The 25339-nt window shown below is 38.1% G+C and overlaps 1 protein-coding gene across 1 annotated transcript in view; it reads right to left on the bottom strand.

Annotated features, from left to right (window-relative positions):
• LOC131229192 (uncharacterized) overlaps positions 1-989 on the bottom strand; it is a 38197-nt gene extending 37208 nt beyond the window's left edge. The window contains 1 exon segment of the mRNA XM_058225081.1: positions 789-989. The gene's annotated coding sequence lies outside the window, so the exon portion shown is untranslated.
• Positions 990-25339: the final 24350 nt, after the last annotated feature.

Genomic DNA, 25339 nt, shown 5'->3' with positions numbered 1-25339 from the left:
AAGAAAACTTTTTTTTTCACGGGCACTTTCTGACCGATAGTTGCTATTCAATTTGACAGTGCATCCAAACGCACCCATAGGCCACATTTGGATGCACAAGTTGAATTGAACTGAGAACAATCACCTTAACCAAAAAGAAACCACAGAAAGCAATGATGTTTTGTTTCCTAGCAATCATATCGGTGGAGTTAGTGCTGATACTGCAGTTGAGTCCTTGTCAAGTCCAACTTGGAAAATTCTATTGCAATTCAGAGCTCATAACCTCAACAAGACCGCTAAGGAAAACCCCAATCTGACTAGTCCCACCATATCAGACTCATCATCGATTTCAATTGGAGACATATCCAAACACACACCTAGATTTTCTTTTCTTTTCTTCTTTTTTGCAGGAAAATGGAATTTCATAAATGGAGAATTAAAAAACATGAACTTGTGATTGTAACTTGTACTAATGAAACCATGAATTTCAAATCTTGGCTCTCGAAATTGATGATTTCTACAAAAAGAATGCAATCAAGTACAGATGCCATAGATATCATGAAATTCCAAACACTCCGACCTAAAAAGGGAAAAACAAAAGAACCACTGAGAGCAGAAACCAACACTTCTGTTCTGACTCAATTCCTACGAGATCGACCGTAAAGGCGATGAATTCCGGCCGTCAAATGGAAATTCAAGATTAGGGCAAGAAAACAACGCTGATTTGGAACGTGTTTGATTCTCAAAGACGGACGAAAAAAAAAAAACAGGGAAGATCCTTCTAGAGAGAGAGAGAGAGAGAGAGATACTTGGGACGGAGTGAGGTCCTTTCCTTGAATCGAGAATGGTGATTGTGTCAGATTTACGGTTTTGCCCCTCTAGCTAGGGTAGAGACAACGTCTTGGAAAGAGAAGAGGGAAACGCTTCTTTCATCTTTTTCAGAGTCCTGAGAGCAGCAGCTAACAGACGGCAAGGTAGGGAGGGAGGGAGGGAGTTCTGAGAGAGCAGCAGCAGCAGCTAACAGAGAGAGAGAGAGAGAGAGAGAGAGAGAGAGAGAGATTTAGTAGGGAATTTCATTTCAACGAGAGCTGAGAAAGAAAGGGCAAGCATGGTTCGGAACCGAGGCTTATCTTCGGAACCCGAAGCTGTGGTTAGTAATCGAAGCTGTGGGATCCGGCATAGGACCGGAATCTTCGGCAACACGTATTTTACACAGCGCGTAAAACACCCAAGATTTGTGGAGCCCACGTGCTGTATATGTCAAATCCACTCCGTACATCAGCCTCCAGCCTCGATTATACACGCTGAAGAAAACAAACCAGCCATGACTAGTGACCACTAGTGGCTGCTTGGTTTGTTTTTAATTATACCCGTGTGCCAAAATCGATGCAACTAGTCCTAATCCATACCGATAAACTTTGAGGCAGTGTTGAAATAACAAGATACATTCAATGTCAATATATACACACACGCGAGCGCGGGAACGCTTACCTGCGAACCAGTTCGTACGTAGTGTTTTTCTGAGAACTCATCATATCTGATGAATCTCGCAAATCTGAACGGTCCACATGAAGCAAAACCTCATGAAACCCCTTGGTATGGATTTTTACTTTGATACGAAACTTTAGTGGTCCATGAAAAATGAAAACAATTTCTTCCCTTGATTTGAATTTCTCTTTGCTATGGCCTACCAGAATCTTAGATCAGGGTGAAAATTCACCCCATTAAGGTTTCATGGGATTCCGCATCTTATGAACCGTTCGGATTCGACATCAATGACACATGTGCAAAGGTGTGCACGTGCATAGGTGCGTAGGTGAGCATGCCTCTATATATATATATATATATATATATATATATATATATATATATATATATATATAGATATATATATATATATATATATATATATATATATATATATATAAACATATTCTAAAAAGATCAATCCCTTGATCATTTATGATCATTTACAAATTTTGATAATGGTATGGAGATAATCAAATGGTGGAGTTATTCCTTTAAAATTAGATTACTAAGGTAGGGATGGGCCAGATGAGGTTGAATATTGTCTTCCTCAAGGGGATAACTACTCTTAGGGCCTGTTTGACTTTCCATGATATATGTAAATCAAGGTAAACACATAATTATTACTTTTTCATATTGTTTTAAAATACAAGAGTAAGTTCACCTCAAAATTTGAAAAAAAAAGTATTAACTTAAATATGTGGACCCCACCATAATGTACATGATATATCCACACCGTCCATCTATTTTATTAGAACATTTTGGAGCATTAACCAAAAAATGAGGCAGATCCAACACTCAAAGGGCCCACACGAAAGGAAACAATGGCCTTAATTCGTCCACCATTGAAAGTTATTTTCTTCACTAGGCCCAAATTGACATTTTTTTCATCATCTAACCCGTTTATAGGATCACACAAGCATGGATAAGAGGAATACACAAATATCAGTTTGATCCAAAACTTTTAAGGGCCCTAAGAAGTTTTTAATGATATGCGTTCGATTCCCGTTGTGTTCCTGTGGTGTGGTCCACTTGACCTTTGGATCTGCATCATTTTTTTGCTCATTCCATAAATTTGGTTGGCATAACAAATGAGCGGTGTGGATAAGTAGCATACATCACGATAAGCCCCACATTAATGTTGTAAATATCTCGGTTTAAGTGTTGAAAAGGTAAGTTGTCACATCTGCATTGGAAAAGATGTGGTAATTACCTTGGTAAATAATTATTACTCATTTACATGGTAATTACACTTAAGCCGGAAAATCAAATAGACCCTAAACTCTTCAGAAAAATACTTTGAATTCACGAAGAAAAATAAGAATATATAAATAAATTCTATAAAATTTGAAATTTCATTGATAGATTAGAAAAATGAATTTACAATCCTTTAAATAATGACACCAAACCTTAGAACAAGTTTCATAATCAAACTCCAACTCAAACTCCCTAAAATTCGTAACTTCCTATGAATAGTAAATTTACTATTTATTGTAAGTGTCATATCTAGCTTAACTACATTATTCTCCTAATTTTTCTAAGCACTTTTCATGTTGGACACAACTCCTAAAGCTCAAAGGATGAATAGTTATTATCAAACTAAAACTTACTATAAATAGTAAAAATGGAAATAAAATGGATTTTCGACCGTCGATCTAATAGAATCTCGCAAATTCGGCGTGGGCAAGTAGCTTCTCCTACCCTAAAATTATATATGATATGTCGAGTAACTCATTTCGATTTGCGAGATAAGGCTGTTGTAAGGTTCTAATGGTCCGGATCACCTCCGCCTCCGTCGAGTGTTCTCTAGTCCATCTTGGACATGAAAGTGTCCGCGACCCGCTCTACATCAGTCCTCTCCACTTCAAAAGAACTCATCCTCAAGTTCTCGTCTTATTTAGTTCATGATACTTAGTCGAGTACACGACGTTGAAAGTACGCGTGATCTTCATATCATCCAAAAGATCAACAATGTAAGCGTTGTCATTGATCTTTCGGAGGATTGTTACCAATCCAATCTTTTTGTTCTTCAACTTGTTGTAAGTCCTGCTCAGAAATCTCTCATTGTATAATGGACCATAACTTGGTCGCCTATCTCGAACACTTTTTGTCCTTGATAGGTTATGCGCCTTGTAACGATATGGCCAATTTACGGTTCGCCTTCTTTTGGTCTAACCATATTAGGAATGTATCGATGCCACGTCCTACATCAAACCCCTCCACTTCGAAAAAACTCGTCCTCGAGTTACTCAAGAGACTTCGCTCATGATTTTCAAATAATTTCTGGCGCCAATGTTTATTAGTCTTTTCCTTGTGCTTTGCATTAGGCTCTTGAGCTAACACAATTCATGTACTCATGCTCTCATTGACCTAACTAGTATGGATCAGTTACATCACCTTTGCTTGCAAGATCTCACATTCTTTCTAATAATGTGAGGAATATGGCAATCTCTCCTATGAGACAAGATCAATATGGTTTTGTATATCTCGTATGGGAGACAATTCCTTAGGGAGTTCATCGAGCACAAAATCACCTTGAACTCCTACAACTCTAGTTTTAAATCCTTTGAGATGTTCACAGGCTCCATATTTTTTTCATTTTCAACTAATGCATTTACATCTCATGTCTCCTTAATTGTTTAACAAAATCATATTTACTTATGAGAGAATGTCCCTCCACTTTAAAAGTCTTTGGTTGGTTCTCCGTTCCCATATAGATGAGGATAATCTTTCTAACCTCTATGCATAGCATCAATATTATTTTGCCAAGGTCGACCAAATAACATGTGACAAGCTTCCATGTCGACTACATCACAAAGTACTTGATCTTTATAGATTTTACTAATTGAAAACGAGACAGTGCATTGTTCGGTTACCTCTGGTTTGTTGACCTCCTTGATCCATCAAATTGTGTATAGAAGATTGGTGTCTTTCTCTTTTCAGTTGTGGTTTTTCCACCATTGTTTTCGACATGAGTTTCTCACTGCTCCTAACATCGATGATCATATTACAGACTTTTTGGTTTACAGTGCACCTTGTTCAAAAGATATTGTGCCGCTATAAATCTACCTCTACATTTGGCATGTACAACGGCTTCTTTGCGATCAAAGTGGTGGCTTGTGATTCACCATCATCGGGTAGTGCTCTGCGAAAATCGAGACTGTGTCGTACAGCAACCATGAGCGATTGAGCATCGCCTTAGGCTTAGGGTGGAATTAACACATCTGCAATACAGTCAAGGGTTGCGTACAGCCCTTGCATGGTCAATTGACTCTCCCGATGGAAAGCTTTCATTCTTTCCCAAAGATAACGCTTCCATGAATCATCATCCATAGGATTTTGGTCCATACCTTCGTTATTTGACATCGGTATGAGGCGAGTCCTCGCACTGATACCAATTGGCACAAGGATAGGCGTGATGAGGTCGATCACCGTCTTCCTCAGGGGGATTCCGAATCCATGGAGCTTCTCTAGACTCCTCATAGAGAAACCTCGAATCCACAAGGGAAAATACGAAGATAACAATAAATTCTAAAAAATTCAAAATTTCATTGGTAGATGATAAAAATGAAATTACAATCTTTTAAATAGTGATATCAAACCTTGGAAGAAGTTTCAGAATCAGACTCCAACTCAAACTCCCTAAAATTTGTAACTTACTATAAATAATAAAGTGTCCTATTTGGCTTAACCACGTTATTCTCCTAATTTTTCTAAACACTTTTCATGTTGGACACAACTCCTAAGGCTCAAAAGATGAAAAGTTATAATCGAACTAAAACTGATTATAAATAGTAAAAACAAAAATAAAATGAATTTTCAACCGTCGATCTGATAGAATCTCGCAAATTCGGGGTGGGCAACCGGCATAATCCGGTTAGTTGGCTAAAGTAGCTTCTCCTACCCCGAAATCATATATGGTACGTCAAGGAACTCATTCCAATTTGTGAGATACGCCTATTGTAAGGTTCTGACGGTCCAAATCACCTCCGCCTCCAATCAGGCCTTCTCTAGTCCATCTTGCACATGAAAGTGTCCACGACCTGCTCTACATCAGTTACTCTGTGCTTTCAAAATACAATGCAAATAAAAAATAAAAAATAAAAACTAACAATCAATTACTAGCAACAACGGCAAGAATACTTGAAAGAATAGTTTAATATTAGATACAGAATGAAACAAACATATGAGTGTAAACTTAGATTACAACTAAAAATTATAGCTAAAAATTACTGTTATTGGATTATCACTACTTCTAAGATAAGCTAAGAAAAAGATAAATTGCTGGATTCGATTTGATTGATTGTTATGTTGTTTTGGTTTTTTTTTTTTTATATGTTTTCTCTAGCACATTCATTTACTATTTATATATTCATGTTGTAGCTTATTTCTCAATATCATTCTTCCATTAATGTAACGGTTATCGGAGTCTAAAAGCCTTTTCTAAATTCTTCTCTTTTCTATATCCTTCTTTTAGTATGTTTCTCTTTACGACGGTTTTTCACTTCTGAATGTCTCTCGCCCGCTTTACTTATGTTGGCCAAGGCTTTGTCTTGGTTGCCTTCAGTCACCTTTTATATCTTAAATAGCTCAACCACACTTCTTATATATCAACTACAACACTTCGTTGACCATCCACTAACATGCAAAAATAAACTTAAGTCAGTTGTAAGCTCACAAAAAGCATTCAAAATCTTTAAAGATCTTTTTATCCACTTCTTATTCCTCATACAATGCCACATGTCACTCTCCTATTGGCTTTCCTAGAATTGTTAGAAATAGGGTACAACATTGCCCCCACATCACTTCACCTTTAGTAAAAAGGTGACAGCAATGCTGTTCTGTTGCTCGATATCATAAATGTAATATAGTCTGTTAATCCACGCATTGTTTCCCTCATTGATTATACTCGACCGATGCCAGGTCAAGAGATAATGTTTGTCTCACGCTTCTAGGTTGTCCATGCGACATGTCATATAATAGCGTATCGTACAAGTCATGATTTCTCCTTCGTTAATGCACACATGTCGTGGCCGATACATAAGCAATTCTTAAGTCGATGCTGCTCTCTTCTCATTCTTTCTCTCTTTTACACAAACACTTTCCAATTTCCTCTCCTCAATCCTGACTATGGTTGCATTTTCCTTTTCTTTTGCTCCAGTTTTCCACTTAGAATGCTTCATTAAAGACTTAAATGTCTTATCATTTAAAGTGATTGATGATCTCCACTTCAATATTCCAACTAAACCAGACATTGCAGTTTTGACGTTGTATCATGCTTTCCATCCAGCAGTCACCTATGAACAACTTCGTGAAATCGAACCTAGTTATCTAAAGTGCCCTAATGAAGTTCTGCTTGTCCAATTAGGTTGTAGCATCCTATAAAATTCTATATTGAAATAATGTGACGTCCATGGCAAGATCATTAAGAATTTGTATTAGTCTAATTAAATGCCCTAATTAGGTTGAAATTGATGAATTTAGGATAATTAGAGTCGAACGACGTTTTCGCTAATAGTTAATGATCAGCGTCGCGAAATTAGGTAGTCCTGACACTAATTGGGGCTCCCGAGAAATTTTGAGGGTTAACTTATTTCGGAAATGCCCCAGTTACCTGAATTAGGTTTTAGGCATGTTGGTGATCCACTAGACTCGAAACTATAGAATAACATGTGGCTTGCCGGGCTTGACATCCATCATGGATATTGAGTCGATATAGTGCCTAGGATCATTCAACTCTGGGTCGTAAACCAAGTGCAATAATTGTGTGAGTGCCTTAGGTGATAACCTGAACTTAAGTTAAATTAGCACCTTCTTCTCTTTGTCGAAGTTGTAGCTTTCGGACTATTGGATGATGACCAAATTTAGGACACCGATTGACGCTCAATGATCGTTGATCTGAATTAGGGCGTTCCTGGTTGATCGACACGTCTAATCATCAAAGGGTTATATCTGAACATAAATCTCTTAGTGGGACACTTATCACATAGCTTAGATTGGCACGTACACCTCTCGGTGGGTCCCATTGGTTGGAAATAACCTCACTAGTGTCAGTATAGTGAATAAAGGGCCATTAGGGCCATTTATTCACATTTTGGCACTATAAAAGCCATCTTATTTCACACCCCTTCTCCCCATACGAATTCATGCCCTAGCTTTGGAAGAAAAAGAGAGAAAGAGGCGAAAGGAGAAGGGAAAGAGAGAGAGGGATTGATCGGAAGAACTTGTTCTTCACCTCTTCGATCAGCGATCTAATTGCAACTAAATCCTTCATCGGAGTTTTCTCAACAACGATTGGAGGTAAGTGTTGAGCCACACTTGTAAAATTAGGGTTTTGAGATTTCTTTACCACAAATCTTATGAGCTCATATACATGTTGAAAGTGCTCTTATTTGTCAATGTACGTGAATATTGAGTCCTAGTGTCAAGTGAGCCTTATATGAAGACTACAAGATACTCTACTTCCTAAGCTCTCTTTCCTCATAGAGTTCATCATTCAATCCATGTCTTAAAGACATTCATTGAGCATTTAAAGCCTAGATTGAAGAATAAACTTCAGCATTCATTAATGCTTTAACAACCACACTTATTAGTAAATCCTGTATGTTAAATTGCATTGAATGCTCAGTCATGGAAATCCTTAACTAGCACATAAAGACTTATCTGTTTCAATTTAGGATTTACCAAACCCTTGATCCAAAACCTCAGTATCTTTAATGGCACATCATCAATACAGTTGCAATACAAGGAAGTTAAAGATGCTTCATGATTTGAGAATATTTTCATCACAAGTGCTTTAATAGAGCTCATCCACTTTTGGATAAGAAAGTATTTTTTAGTCCATTGTGTCTGTAAACCATTTCTTGTGTAGGATTGGGTTTCAGAGTTTAAAATACCAAACTTGACAAGACCTTGTGTAGGCCTTTGACGAGAGAGTACGTCGTCGTCCTTGTATAGACTTCGTAAGACCTTGCGTAGGCCATCGACGGATGAAAAACTTAGACCTTTGTGTAACGGTGGTAGATTCTAACACCCCCGAACTTTTCAATACCCGAGTATTGAAGGTTCTCGATTGTTAGCATAAAATTTAACATATTATGTATATGTGTATGATACCAACCTAGCTATCCTAACCTTACATATATTCCCCAACGCGAATGTGACTGTTGAGAAAAGTCTCCATCCATAGATCAAACCACTTGACCGCTGATTTTGAGATACAATCACTATATACCCAAGTATTCTCACTTGTCCATCATAACCAACCGTTCAACCAACTAATCCACACATAAGGAGTTGCCTCCGTCCTTAGGGTAAGCCAATCGAACCATCTACCCTACGTTCTAAGGGCCCAGATCAACAGATCCATCATTCATCTACCTATTGAAACTCCATCAGACGATACAACACTTAAACATCATGATTAAACCATCGAATCACTAATTATACCGATAATTTTCACCTAGACTAGGCTAGGAACCCTTAGGAACAATAAGGGTCAGATCTAAAGATGATCTGACCATTGGATTGATAGGAGCCCACAACTAGAACCCAAATCAAGTAGTGGGGCCCACTTAAGCTTCAAGTCTACCTGATTTTTGTCTGATGTCCTAAGGGAGCGTTATTCAAATTGAATAGATGGTGTGGATTGTACTATGCAACCCCGTGGACCTCACCATCAAATCCCAAGAGTGCACCGTGCATGTGCACCAGTGGTGCATGGGACCAAAGAAACCTGGTCAAGCTGGGTTTGACCGAAACTACCCGAAAAGGAAGGAATCCTTCCTTTTCTTTTCCCGTTGGAACGATTTTAAAACGAACACCATCCATATGTTGGTTGGTGGCCCACCATCAGGACCTATTTAAACGATCTGAATCATCTAGCAGGTGTGGTTCTCAAGTTTAATCGAAACCTAACCCTTTCGCACGCTAAAACCCACGAACATGCGCACAGTTTCCGACTGAGTTGGGCTGGCGCGTAGGTAAGAATGTGTTTCCAGACCCTTCAAAACGAACCTACGGTGATTTATGTGGGCCACCTAGGGCCAATCCAAGCCATCCAAAATACGAAGAAGGGGATTCCGATCCTTCCCAAGAAGCCCGAAAGAAAGGGAAAGAAACAAACCGTTGATTTTTTCGACTCTCCGTCTTCTTCTCTAACTTTTCCGCCACGTGAAAAAAAGACATCCGAAAGCTTTCCAACGAAACCATCCGGACTGCCGATTTCAAGGATCAGGGGCCACTGAACAATAAAATCCAATCCGTTCAAAGGAACCAATTGGATGAAGGATGATATCTGCTGAAACTACCATTGAAAACGGAACCCATCTTACGAGAAAAATGTTGGACGTTGGACGCTGCCCTACCACATTCTGACAATAAAAAACACTTCATCTGATGGCCCACCCAATTCCGTTACATCCATCTAAAAGTGAGAAGGAAGGTAACAAAAAGAAAAGAAAGAAGTCGACTGCGAATTGCGTTACGCAGCTCGCTCAGCCGCAAGAAACTCTCCCTGCGTAAACCTGTTCGCGCAAGGCAATCCGCGTACAAGTTACGCAGGTAATGCCTGGAAACACGAGGGGTCATATAAAGACCCAGCCCTCCCTCTTGGAGATGCACACAACAGAGAGAGAAAGAGAGAGAAAGAAAGAAAGAGAGAGAAAGGAAGGAAGGAACGCCCAGCATTAAAGAGAAGAAAAAACGGAGTAGGGATCGGGTGCTGCCACTCACCTGATTTCTGAGGCAAACCAGACCGAGGTAGTCAGTGCTCTTTTCCTTCCCTTTTTCCTTCTTTTTTTTTAAATGGCTAAAACCAAAACACTAGGACGAAGTCGAAATGAGTCGACTCAACCAGTAAATTCAGATGGAGACTTGAGTAAAGTCGAGTGACAATTAACCGCTCTCTAAACCCATAGCTACAATCATAGTCAATTAAGATAAATTATACGAAAAGCTAATCGTTTAGATTGTTAAACGCTAGGTTGAAAAAAATATTCCAATCCTGCGACACGCACTCATACTCACAGAAGAAACGGATATCAGAGGTGAGGGTTTTATCCTTTAAGTTTACTTTGATTTAAGTTGATGTGATTTATTCCGCCTTTTATATACCCTATTATCATGCTATTATGATTCTCTTCTTGAGATTGATTTGTTTACCACCAATAATTATTTATCTTTTGGGAATGATGGTTAAAACATGAGTTAATCATCTGTATCTTTATTTATGTCGAGCGATGGATACAAGCCTTGCCCTTACCTCTACCAATTTGTTGATTTAGCCCTTGCTACTCTTCTCTTTATTGAGTTGGCCATTGCTACTCTCCTTATTATTGAGATGGCCATTACCACTCTCCTTTTTGTTGAGTTAACCATTGCTACTCTCTTTATTATTGAGTTCATCATTACCACTCTCCTCTTTGTTGAGTTGGCTATTGCTACTCTCCTCCTTATTTTATTAGCCTTGTGCTATCTATCTTTAAGGCTTGGCATGGGTCTTGATATTCCAAAACTCTAATAATTCAGTTTACATTCTCTTTGATTCAAGTGATGTGTTGAAGGAATCACAACTAGTGGTTCAATTATTATATCATGGATGTAATGCGCTCTGGGTAGAGACCCTCTTAGTCGACGCATAATTCGATGGGTTTTGGGTAGTGATGCACAAATCAATGTAAGTAATTCGCAATGTGTGTTACATCACTTTTAAGATTAGATGTCGTAAATAGTCGCTCCATGAATAAATCGTGTCACATAATTCATTCGACTCATGTGTTAACTTGTGCCACCTCGAGGTGTTCACGTAAATCCACGGTAGCATCAGACATGCCGGTGAATCTCCGTATTGTGAGAATGTAAGGTGATCCGGATTTTCTATAAATTATATTCCACATTGTAATGATCACTACGTATGATAAGTTGTACGCACTTTGCTAAGCATGCATTTGAAAAGGCCAAGATAAGAGTCCTAGAGGGTGGGTGAATAGGACTATGCCAAATTAAAATTTTAAATGCGGAATAAGAAAGAAATCAATAATGATAGCACTTAACAATTTAAATAGCAGAAATGAATAGCAACCTCAAATGCATAAGTATTGAGAGGTTGATACAAATGTTGTTATAAGGACAACCTTACACCAAAAACCAATGGCTTATGGTAGGACAACATGATTCCTAGAACGGTCTGTGTATCAAAATCTCAAACTGATATAGAAGAATAAAGAATAAAATAGAAATAAAATTCTACTGCTATTATAACATTCACCACATGTACTGAAAGTAAATTACAATCATTTACCACAAATGCTAGAAAAATAAATTACAACATTCACACACTTAACCACATTCAACCATTCACAACTCCAACAATTATAGTGGTTCGCTTGTGTGTATACCAACTGTTAAAAAAATAGCCACACAACTACGCCACTCTCAATATCCTCACTCAGTGGATATTGGCTTTCACTATAAAATAGGTTTTTCAAGGTTCACCTAAAACCTTTACAATCATGTCTTTTTAGTGGGCTTACACAAGTCAAAAACCCCACACTCTGAGATTTTCTAGATCACCTCAGACAAATCAAAAAAAAAAAGAAAGAGAGATTTTTCTGGCACAACCTCAAAAATCAAAAAGAGATTTACAAAAATGTAAATATACTTATCTGGATATTCTCCTTTGATAAAGCCTGGTAGAACCAATTTAGTGTAGATGTTCAATGTCCACACTCACTTATGAAAGGGTTCTAAGTTTTAAATGATTTTTAGATTAAATCACCTTGGGCTAGCTTGATTTGATTTTGATCTCAAGAAAGAGGAAAACTTAAATCCCTTCTTTAATTAAGATTGGAATAGAGAATTCAAAATCAAATGCAAAAAGCTAAATTAAAGAGAATATTAAATAAACACAATATAGCTTAAGAATATCACAAACTTATTTCTCAGAGTAGTGTCTTGATTATCTTAGAATTGAATGAAAACCTTTAAAAATCGTCCTCAATTTATAGGCAAAATTACTATTCACTCGACTGGCCTAGTGGTCGGTTCAACTGGTCGAAGGACCAACAAGAATTCAAAATTTCAGGTGTGATAAGATAAGACCGTTCCACGACTGGTCGAGTGGCCTGCTCGATTGGTCGAGTCTTGCACTCAATTGGTTGGGTGGGACCAAAAATGGTTGCTGGACTTTGAGTCGAGCCTGCTCGATTAGTTGAGCACTGTTCACTCGACTGGTCGAACAGTGTCCAGGACTGGTCGAGGGTCCAACAAAAAATTCTGAAAATTAGTAACAAACCTTAGACTGGTCAAGAAAATTCTTGGACTAATAGAGCCAGTACTAGGACTAGTCGAACATAAGCTAAGACTAGTCGAGAAAAAGCTTATAGAATTATATAATGACCCAAATTAAGTATGCAATCCATATGACCTAACCTATGGTCAATCTAGGGTCATTCATACTTTATAGGTGAAATTTGAACATTGCAACATCATTCGCTTCGGTTGATAGTTGATCTTGAAGTACATGAAGCTTGACATCTTGAAGTATTTTGAAGCTTGAACTTGAAGTACTTGTGACTTGTGTTTCAACTTGAGTATATGAGCTTAAGCTTGAGAAGATTACTTGAGCTTGAATTCTTAAAGTAATGCACATTGTTTTGATATAGTTGAAGCTTGAAAACTTGATCTAGTACTTGAACTTCTACAAGAATCTCTTGTTCTTATACTTGAGCTACTTGAATCTTGAATTAAAACATCTTGAACTTGTACTTGAATTGCTTGATCTTGAATATGAAGATGAGCTACACAAGATACAGATTCCAAGAGGTTTTAACACTACAAAATTTGACAATCATAGGAGCTAGATAGAAAAACATTTACAGCATCTCACGTAGGTTGTTTGTGCATGTTGATACCCCTCGTAGTAGTGGAATACGAGACGTATCAGAACCCTTACATTTTTTTTATAAATCTCTTGAATTATTATTAATCTTAAAGGATAACCATCACTATAAGTAGAGCGTTGACCCTCTCCAACCGTACAGATGATGCAGGTGATGTACAGATTGAAGACTTAGAGGACCATCTCCCAATAGAAGAATTTACTAAAAGAAAAAAAAATAGTTTTATAATTTAATTTTATATTTCCGCTGCGAACTCGATAAATTAATAAGCTCCCATTAAGAGGGCATTTGATAACTTGTTGAACTCTTTTACTCTAATGAAACAATGAATACAATTGCTTTTATTATTGTGAATAGTTTTACCTTCATGAATGTAACTGGATGTGATTATGATCTAAATGAAAAAAATAATAATAATGTGCAATTTTTTAAGCCTCCAATTTATTCAATTATTAATACCTGATTTTCTTGGACACGAGTATAAACTCTGGCCATAAAAAATTGGGATGTTATAATTGTATCAGAGCATGAGAATGAGATTAACTGGGCCTGAGGGCATGAACCATCATAAGTTTTAAGCGGTTAGGATAGGTTTATGAATTAGATACATGTACTTAGTTTAATTCCCAAAGAAATTAGGAAGTTGAAAAATTAGAAACCCACATTCAGGTTCCCCATTGAGAATGTTAAGTTAGAGGTGGAATTTAGAGACTATGAATCTAGGTACATTTAGAAAAATTCTAAAAATCCCAAATAAACTTATTATGAACTAAAATTGATCCTTAAACGAATTTCCAAGCAAGAAAAACAAGTTTCCCAAACCGGAATTGGATATTTTTCAATTTTCCTAAAGTTTGTTATCATTTCAATGAAAACTAACACGTTAGGAAACTTCCGCTGGTCTCGGTAGATATACTTATTGGAAAATTTTGAAATTTTTTAATACCTCACTTAGTTCCCCAGTAATCTCCTCCTAAAATTTCAACCCAATCAGATCTGTACAAAATTTTATAAAAATCTGACAATAACAAAAATAGGTAGGAATTGCTGCTAGACAGCAAGCTTTTATACACCTTACAAGCGTGAACAACCCCCAAACTGTGGAATATTACCTCAGGAATATTTCTGCAACTCCAAGAATAAGTCAAGGACTTAATTTCCAAATTTTGAATTAATTGGATGCACGGATCATAAATTAAAATTCTGATACTGACAGGCTGTCAATATAAAACGATTTTGGAAATTTGCAACTCTTTATATAAAAGATACACTAAAGCTTAGGTTCAACAATGAATGGATAATTTGGGCCTATCCTTTATGAAACCTAGGGTAATTTTACGGTGAAATGAAAAAAATATGATATTCCCCAGGGATCTAGAATGATCAGGAACATAGATTTACGGAATCAGATTCAAGCAAGTTAGAAGTGCTTTGATCCGAGTACCAAATCCCGGGCACTAACCAACGAACTCAATGCCCTGATCAAGCAGAAGTTCGAGACTCACCCGGAATGGATGATACCAAAGAAATCACTGCCCTGCCCAGGAAAGAGTTTAGTGTGTCAGGATTAGCAGTACTATAACCGTTATTCGTGTTGCCCCGAAACGCTAAGAACAGAAAAATACATATAAATATATACAGAAACTTTACTTTGGATAGTGGGACAACTAATGTGAGAAATACTATGAAGTTAAATACATAAAATAATTATCTGTATATAAATCTTGGGGTCAAGATTTTCATTTAAGGGGGGTAGATTGTAGCGTCCCAATTTTTTGTAGCCAATTAAACGCGTGCTTAGACATACATACCTATCCTACGAAGAATACAGTAAAAACTTAAACACAATAAATCGATAAAAATAATAGAAGTAATTAAATTTGGGAATGAAGACTTTGTTTAAGGGTGGTAGATTGTAAAGCCCCACTTTCGTGTAACTAATCATATAGACATACATATCTATATCATGAAGAATACAAGGAGAATTAAACATAACGAATCTATATACACAGTAGAAGTAAATAAATTTCGAGGATGAAATTTTGTTTAACAGCGGTAGATTGTAACACCTCGAACTTTTCAATACCCGAGTATTGAAAGTTCTCGAATGTTACCAACAATTTAACCTATTCTATACATGTGTACGATACCAACCTAGCTATCCTAACCTTACATCTATTCCCTAATGCGAATTTGACCGTTGGGAACAATCTCATCCATAGATCAAGCCACCTGACTGTTGATTTTGAGATACAATCACTATATACCCAAGTATTCTCACATGTCCATCATAACCAACCGTTCAACCAATTAATCCACACATTAGGAGTTGCCTCCGTCCTTAGGGTAAGCCAATCGAACCATCTATCCTACGTTCTAAGGGCCCGGATCAACAGATCCATCGTTCATCTAGCTCTTGAAACTATATCAGACGATACAACATTAAAACATCATAATTAAACCATCGGATCACTAAATATACCGATAATTTTCACCTAGAATGGGCTAGGGACCCTTATGAACCTTGAGGGTTAGATCTAAAGATGATCTAACCATTGGATTGATAGGAGCCCGCAACTAGAACCCAAATCAAGTAGTGGAGCCCACCTAAGCTTTGAGTCTACTTGATTTTTGTCTGATGTCTCAAGGAGGGGCTATTCAAATTGAACGGATGGTGTAGATTGTACCATGCAACCCCATGGACCCCACCATCAAATCCCAAGAGTGCACGGTGCATGTGCACCAGCGGTGTATGGGACCAAAGAAACCTGGTCAATCTGGGTTTGACTGAAATTGCCCGAAAAGGAAGGACTCCTTCCTTTTCATTTCTTGCTAAAATGATTTTAAAATGGACACCATTCGTATGTTGGTTGGTGGCCCACCATCAGGACCCGTTTGGATGATCTAAACCGTCCATCAAGTGTGGCTCTCAAGGTCAATCAAAACCCAACCCTTTCGTATGTTAAAACCCACGAACGTGCCATAGTTTCCGATTGAGTTGGGGTGATGTTTTATTTAAACCAATTTGATTTAAATGATTTTAAACTCGCAAGTATACGAATCAGATGTAGATGTGGTACGTATTACGAGATCGTTCCCACGAGGACTAGTTGTCACAATTTGAAATTTATGATTCTTCTTAACTAATCCAACAAATAGTTTAGCGAACTATTAAGTAAACTAACACAAATCTATGAAAAATAACCGAGAGCAATAAGAAAAATTCAATCAAAGAGAAGACTAGGACTTTCGAATCCACCCCTAACTATCCTAACCCTTATTTTACCTGTGGATTCACCCTAATTCAGATTGATGTAGATAAATAAAGTACACTCTATGTCCTTGGTCGGGTACACAGAATGTATAATCCCTTAAAGCATAAGGATCACATCTTTCCATCCATGGTTAGGCATAAAGAGATGTAGATTTATATTTCTTTCTCTATAGGAAACCTGTTCATGGGCAAACACAAGCACCTAGAATAAGATTCCAAACACTATCCACAGCTAGACTTTGGTTAAGCTCATAGAATGGAGAAGCACGGAGTTTTTAGTTAAACACACTAGAGAAAGAAACAAATCAATCAAATCAGATGAAATCAACACATAACAAAATTTATTCAAATTAGGGGCTTCATCTCAGCCCTAGCTAAAAGATTAGCAATCCATGAATTCAAATAAAAAGAAAGAAAAATAAAATTGATAAAAGGAGAACATCCTTCTCTCTCTTCTTTCTTCCTCTCTCTCTCTTCTCTTTCTTCTCTCCAAACCGAGCTTTCGCTGGATCTCGTTCTCCCTTCTACTGCTCCCCCCCTTTTATCTCTCCTTTCTTCTCTCTTTATAGCCTGCTAAGGGCGGTGGAGAGGTCAGCGGTATCAGACGGACCAACTCTGTTTCGCAGTCCAAATCGCAGCAGGAATAGATTTCTTACACTGATTTCCCGATGGGGCCCATTATTGAGTTCAGAAAGGAGATCCACTCCGTTCACCAACTTCTCCTCGAAATTTCGACCGGAGATGGTTGGTTTTGGTCGTCCGTTGATGCGACCCACCTTGATTGAGCATTCGGCGATGAGACGGATAATCTGAGAGCTCGCGGCCACTGTCAGGCGTGTCCCAACAAAATGTCACCTAAATCTTAGTTAAAATCCCCTAACGGTTCGAATGGATGGCTCTGATTGGCTATACAAACAATGAGTGGGGCCCACAGTGATTACCCACAGTCTCTGTTGCGAAACAGAGGCGATGCAGTGACGCTGTGATGTGCGTTGGCCCTCTTATTGAAGCCAGGTGGAAAATCCACTCTGTCCATTGGTTTCAGGACGAAAAACCCATCAAGAATGTGTACTTTTTCTCGAGTTTGGTGCTTCCAATCAGGATTTTTACTCTACCATCCATTCCTGTGTTTTCATGAGATTTGCCTATGTGGGTATGCATTGGAGCAAAAGGAGATCTTTGCTGGGGTCATCCCCACCCTCTGGGCCGAATGAACGGTCCTGATCGTCCATATGATGAACATTGTGGGCCCACTACATGTCCCAGCGTCCGAACGTACAGACGCTGGTGAAAACGGAAATTTTCGTTTTTAAAGGAAGGCTTGGTCAACCCGGATTCTCCGTCCAGTGCATCTCTTATGCACATGTACCCTATGTACATGCAATGTACATGTGGGGTCTATCATGATGTATCTTAGGAATCCGTTCCGGTCATTTCTTTTCTCATCTCATTTAAACAGTTGGGACCAAAATTTAGGTATATCTAGATAGCAGGTGGGCCCAAAATCATTGGTTTATGGGGATGATCTGTCTGTTGGGCCACTTCCATAGGGATCTAATGGCTGAAATTCAATATGTATGGTTAATTTATGGTCCTCAGTCCATATATGAAGTTTTGAGTCAAACGGATGGTGAGAACCCTATGATCTTACATTCTGGATGAATTTTAGGCCTCTTTAACGTGAATAACTTGATTTTCTCGGATCTCTGGCGTGCAAATTTATCGATGTCGGTCCCCAGGGGTCTGTCCCTTGCTTTGGTGACTTTGGAGCATTAAATCCATGCTTTTAGTATCCTTTTTCAATCCAAGCTCCTAATTACACCCTACATCATAAACACGATTAAAATAGGCTATTAAACAGTATCATGTTTGTAAATGCAGGTAATAACTGGGGTCTAATATGCAATATTTGACCCTCAACATTGGGCTAGCGCGTAGGTGAGAATGTGTTTCCATCCCCTTCAAAACGAACCTATGGTGATTTATGTGGGCCACCTAGGGCCAATCCAAGCCGTCCAAAATATGAGGAAGGGGATTCTAATCCTTCTAAGAAGCCTGAAATAAAGGGAAAGAAACAGACCATTGATTTTTCTAACTCTCGGTCTTATTCTTCAACTTTTTCGCTGCGTGAAAAGAAGACTTCCAAAAGCTTTCTGACGAAACCATCCGGACCGCCGATTTCAAGGACCAGGGGCCACTGAACAACAAAATCAAGTCCATTCAAAGGAACCAATCGGACAAAGGATGATATTAGCCGAAACTGCCCTTGAAAATGGAACCCATCTTCACGAGATAAACATTGGACGTCAGACGCTGCCGTACCACATTCTGATGATTAAAAACACTTCATCTGATGGCCCACCCAATTCCATTACATCCTTCTAAAAGAGAGAAGGAAGGTAATAAAAAGAAAACAAAGAAGTCGGCTGCAAATTGTATTATGTAGCTCACTCAGCTGCAAGAAACTCTCTCTACGCAAACTTGTTTGCGCTAGGCAATCCGTGTACAAGTTACGCAGGTAACGCCTGGAAACACGAGGGGTCTTATAAAGACCCAGCCCTCCCTCTTGGAGATGCACACAACAGAGAGAGAGAGAGAGAGAGAGAGAGAGAGAGAGAGAGGAAGGAAGGCCCAACATCAAAGGGAAGAAAAAACGGAGCAGAGATCAGGTGCTGCCACTCGCCTGATTTCTAAGGCAAATCAGACCGAGGTAACCGTTCCTCTTTTCCATCCCTTTTTCGTTCCTTTTTTTATATATATAAAAAGGCTTAAACCTAAATACTAGGACCGAGTCGAAATAAGTTGACTCGACCAGTAAATTCAGGTGGAGACTCAAGTTAAGTTGAGTTAAGATTAACCACTCTCTAAACCCATAGCTACAATCATAGTCAATTAAGATATATAAATTATACGAAAAGCTAACCATTCAGATTGTTAAATGCTAGGTTGAAAAAAATAATTCCAATCCTACGACACACACTCATACTCAAAGAAGAAACGAATATCAGAGGTGAGGGTTTTATCCTTTAAGCTTACTTTGATTTAAGTTAATGTGATTTATTCCACCTTTTATATACCCCGTTATCATGATATTATGATTCTCTTCTTGAGATTGATTTGTTTACCATCAATAATTATTTATCTTTTAGGAATGATGGTTAAGGCATGAGTTAATCATGCGTATCTTTATTTATGTGAGGCGATGGATACAAGCCTTGCGCTTGCCTTTACCAATTTGTTGAGTTAGCCCTTGCTACTCTCCTTATTATTAAGTTGGCCATTGCCACTCTCCTTTCTGTTGAGTTATCCATTTTTACTCTCCTTATTATTGAGTTGATCATTACCACTCTCCTCTTTGTTGAGTTAGCCATTGCTACTCTCCTCCTTTTTTTATTAGCCTTATGTTATCTATCTTTAAAGCTTGGCATGAGTCTTGATATTCCAAAACTCCCATAATTCAATTTACATTCTCTTTGATGTAAGTGATGTGTTGAAGGTATCACAACTAGTGGTTCAATTATTATATCATGGACGTAATGCGCTCTGAGTAGAGACCCTCTTGGTCGACATGTAATTACATAGGTTTTGAGTAGTGGTGCTAAAATCGATATAAGTAATTCACAATGCATGTTACATCACTTCTGGGATTGGATGTCGCAAATAGTTGCTCCATGAACAAATTGTGTCACATAATTCATCCGACTCATGTGTTGTGCCGCCTCAACGTGTTCTCGTAAATCCACGGTAGTGTCAGACATGTCGGTGAATCTCCGTAGTGTGAGAATGTGGGGCGATCCAGGTTTTCTATAAATTATATTTCACATTATAATAATCACTACATATGATGAACCGCACACACTTTGTTAGGCATGCATCTCATGTAGGTTGTTTGTGCATGCTAATACCCCTCGTAGTGGTGGAGTATGAGACGTATTAAAACCATTACATTTCCTTTATAAATCTCTTAAATTATTATTAATCTTAAAGGATAACCATCACTATGAGTAGGGCGTTGACCCTCTCCAACTGTACAGATGATGTATAGATTGAAGACTTAGAGGATCATCTCCCTATGGAAGATTATACTGAAAGAATAAAAAGATAATTTTATGATTTAGTTTTATATTTTCATTGTAAACTTGATAATGTAAAAAGCTCCCATTTGGAGGGCATTTGATAACTTATTAAACTCTTTTACCCTAATGAAATAATGAATACAATTGATCTTATTCTTGTGAAGGGATACCTTCATGAATGTAATTGGATATGATTATGATTTAAATGAAAAAAAGGTGCGATTTTTTAAGCTTCCAATTCATTCAATTATTAACACCCAGTTTTCTCCTACACGAGTATAAACTCTGGCTGTGAAAATTCAGGATAAATTATTTAAATTCATATCTGTTATATTTTACTAAACAATACACTTAAAATACTTACTACAATAAAAATGTTTGACTGAATGCTTGAATGATGCTTTTACTTAAATAGGCTTTGTTTTTGCACTTCTTCCTATTTGTATTCCTTTACATAAGTATTTAAAAGTAAGTGCGTGTTGATTATATAGTCAAAATTTGAAAAATCCTATTCACCCCCCCCCAAAGGACATTAGTCATATATTTAAGCTTCGCTTATAATGATAAAACCGCAATTTCACATAGCTTTTGTTCTTCTTTGAGGAATCCCAAGAATTCCTGGAGAACTGGTAATTTGTCCACGAGGCTAGGATCTGAGTAAGAGAAAACACTATATGATTCAATCAGTTGATCGAGCCTATTGATCATCTTGACCGTCAAGGTTCCGGATAATCCTGCTTGCATAAGGATTTGGAGTTATTCCTTAAGATTTTGCAGACTGGTTGAGAGAGAAGTGACTCATCCACCGCGAGATCTTCAACTAGAGCCCATTTAAGAGAGGAAAGGATGTCGTCGAGTGGAAGTGTGACTTCAACAAAAGTAGGAAGAGTCGAAGCTTCGTCTGTGATTATCGACGTAGATGTGGGTAGTGGGGGTGAATCAGGCACAGGAGCATCGGTCGCTGGAGTCTCTTTTATCATTGGTTTGAACACAGTTGTCCCCATGAGATAAAGACACTTCGACTGATGGGGGAAATTGCTCGATGGATGAGGAAATCGGTCGGGGAGATGATCTTTTGCCATAGCTGTGAGTAGCACTCATGGGTCATTCTTCTTCCTCCTGTTCTTAGTCGACAACAACATGTGGTGTATGGGGAAGATCAAACATGTATTCAAACTTAGTAACTAGACTCATGACTTTATGGGATTTATGGGAAGGAAGAGCTTTAGCATTGAATGTGTCCTCAGAATTGATAGTGAATACATCAACAATTTCAGGAGCATCGGTCGTTGGTTGACGTTGTTGTAATAGCTGCGCCACTATAACTTATTTTTCTGTGGTCAATAACCTCGAGTAACTACAAAAGAAGGATATGGTTAATCAACATGAGAAGTAAAAAGGATTTAGAATAATTGTACAGGTAAGTAACCTCCACCTAAATCAGAATGGATGGTGTACATGATGAATCGTCTATCCACAGTCTGAAGATTTTTTTTTATTATAATCAATGTCATTACTCGTATTGAAGTGGGCAATGGTGGTTGGTTGGGATGAGAGGGAGTGAGATATTTTTCATCAAACGGAAAATCTTGATTCTTTAATCTTTTCCTACCATGCCACCATTTGTTCCAACATTTATTATAATGAGCTTCTTGATAATGTTTCAAACCTTTCTCGATTTCTTTAGAGAAATCTTTAACGAAGAGTCCTGACCAATATTTAGTTTTGAAGTATTTTTCAAATGAAGATACGGCCTTGGCCGAGGAAGCACCTAATGGTCGCCGTCCTTTCGACGAAATCAGCAACAGTCGATCTATAATAATCGGCTTGGAAGGTGGATCGATACACTTAAAAATCATAGTAGGGGGTTGAGGAGGCAGACCAAGAAGAGCTCCCAAGTTAAGAATTCTCTTCCAAGCTGATGGAGGTTGACGAGCTAGTGGAGATGTAGGAGCAACAGGTACCTTCACTATAGCTTTTTGGCACTTTGGTTAAGTAGTTGTTGTCTTGGTCGGTGAGGTTTGTAGAGAGGATGCAACGACCGATTTGGTCTTCAGCTTATTGGCTCTTTGGCTGGGGGTAGTGGGCAATGGAGGTGCAACGCTTTTCTTCCCTTTGGGCTGTATGGTAGAAGAGATTTGAGCTATGGCATCTCGTGGAGACTTATTAATAAACTTCTAATAATGGTTGTCCCACCAAATATAGAAGGTGTCCATTACTTGAGGTTGGTTCAGATAGCAGGGAAGGTCGAGAGTCAGGCTAGCTTCCTGAAAAGAAGAGAGGAGAGACCACTAGAGATCGATGCTCTCGGTGATCAGCAGAATGAAGGGAGGTTGATTGTAGGTTGTTTGGGTAAATGGGCAATGGATACACTGGACTAGGACAAATTGGTGAGCGAGCAAGTTCAGATAGTATTGTTCAGATAGGGAGGTTTTGCTTTAACATTTTTGTCAAAATCGATCGTACGACTGTAAGGAAGATCCTTACAAATGAGGTGGCTCTCCCATGCATGGTGCATCTGAGATACATCTTGATCACCCTCTTGCTCGTATCGGCCAATGAACCAAGCAGGGCCATATTCTTCGCCATGGAATGGGATGAATGACCAACCCCACCCATCTTTATCTAGAGAAAAGAATAGAGTGCTCATATATACTGAAAATGATCAAATATCTTGAGGGGAATCAACGATGCGTTCAGCATAAGAAGAATAAATGGCTCCAGAGTGGATATAATTATTTACAAGGAAAGGATGGAAGTACTCATAAATTCACATCTGAATAATCCACAGTGGTCCTCCTCCGTGATATATGTAACATCCCGAATTTTTATGGCTAAAGTTCATACTCGTGCCCATGAAAATCGGGTGTTAATGAATTAATTAGATGCTTTAAAAATCGTACCTTATTTATTTGTTTATTTTTTTTCATTTGGATCACATCCAGTTATATTCATGAAGGTAACCATTTACAATAATGAAATTAACCATATTTATTATTAACTTAAAGGAGTTCAACCAAATAACAAATGTCCTTTCAATGGGAGTTTATTACATTTATCGAGTTCACAGCGAAAGTATAAAACTAAATCATAAAACTATCTTCTTATTCTTTCAGTATAGTCTTCCATAGGGAGATTATTCTCTAGGTCTTCAATTTGTACGTCACCTGTATAATCTGTACAGTTGGAGAGGGTCAACGCTCTACTCATAGTGGTGGTTATCCTTTAAGATTAACAATAGTTTAAGAGATTTATAAAAGTAATGTAAGGGTTCTGATACGTCCCATACTCCACTAATACGAGGATATCGGAATGCACATACAACTTACATGAGATGCATACCTAGCAAAGTGGTACGGCTCATCATAGTAGTGATCATCACAATGTGGAATACGATTTATAGAAAACTCGGCTCGACCCGCATCCCATAACTATGGGTATTTGCTGGCATGACCAATGGTACCGTGGATTTACATGAACACATCAAGGTGCACAACACATGAGTTAGATTAATTACATGACACGATTTGTTCATGGAGCGACTATTTGCAACATCCAATCCCGGAAGTGATGTGACACTGCATTTACGAATTACACACATCGATTTGTGCACCACTACCCAAAACCCATGGAATTACGTGACGATCAAGAGGATTTTTACCCAAAGCGCATTACGTCCATGATAAAATAATTGAGTCACTAGTTATGATACCTCTTAATACATCACTTACATTTATAGAGAATATAAACTGAATCATGGGGGTTCTGGAATATCAAGACACATGACCAAGCCTTAAAGATAAATAACACAAGGCTTAAAAGAGGAGAGTAGCAATTGCTAACTCAATATAGAGGAGAGTGACAATGGCCAACTTAACAAAGAGGAGAGTAGCAATGGCTAACTTAACAAATAAGAGAGTAACAATGGCCAACTCAATAATAAAAAGAGCAGCAATGGCCAACTCAATAAACAGAGGAGTGACAATGACCAACTCAATAAAGAGAAGAGTAGCAAGGGCTAACTCAACAAATTTATAAAGGCAAGGGCAAGGCCTGTATCCATCGCTCCACATAAATTCATAAAGATCACTTGTAATTGACATCATATCATAATTCCTAAAAGGATAGATAACTGTTGATGATAAATTAAATAATTGCAGATGAAAACATAGTATGTAACAGGTAAGATAAAGCATATCAACTTAAATTACCATAAGCTTAAAGGATAAAAACCCTCACCTTGAGCTCGACTCAAACCTAGCCCTGACTCAATCTAGGCCACAGCAAGTCAACTCGGCACACAATCTCTCTCTCTCTCTCTATTTCCTTTCTCTTTCTTTCTTTTCTTTTTTTTTTCGCTTTCTTTTTCTTCTTTCTTCCTCTCTTTCTTTCCTTTTCTTTTCTCTTCTTTTCATCTCTTTCTTTTTTATGTTCAAATTCCCTTCTTCCGCCTTTTATACTGCTCAGCCCTGGCGTACAAGAGTTTAAAGTCGGGCGGCCTGTTTGTTTTCGCACTCTGTTTTGACACACAAATTTCGTAATCGACTGGTCGAAGGGAATCGAGATCATCACCATGCGCTACT

Source organism: Magnolia sinica, chromosome 16, assembly GCF_029962835.1.
Source record: "Magnolia sinica isolate HGM2019 chromosome 16, MsV1, whole genome shotgun sequence".
In the NCBI taxonomy this organism is placed as follows: Eukaryota; Viridiplantae; Streptophyta; class Magnoliopsida; order Magnoliales; family Magnoliaceae; genus Magnolia; species Magnolia sinica.
Note: the sequence above shows the minus strand (reverse complement) of the source record. Positions and strands in the feature narration are given on the sequence as shown.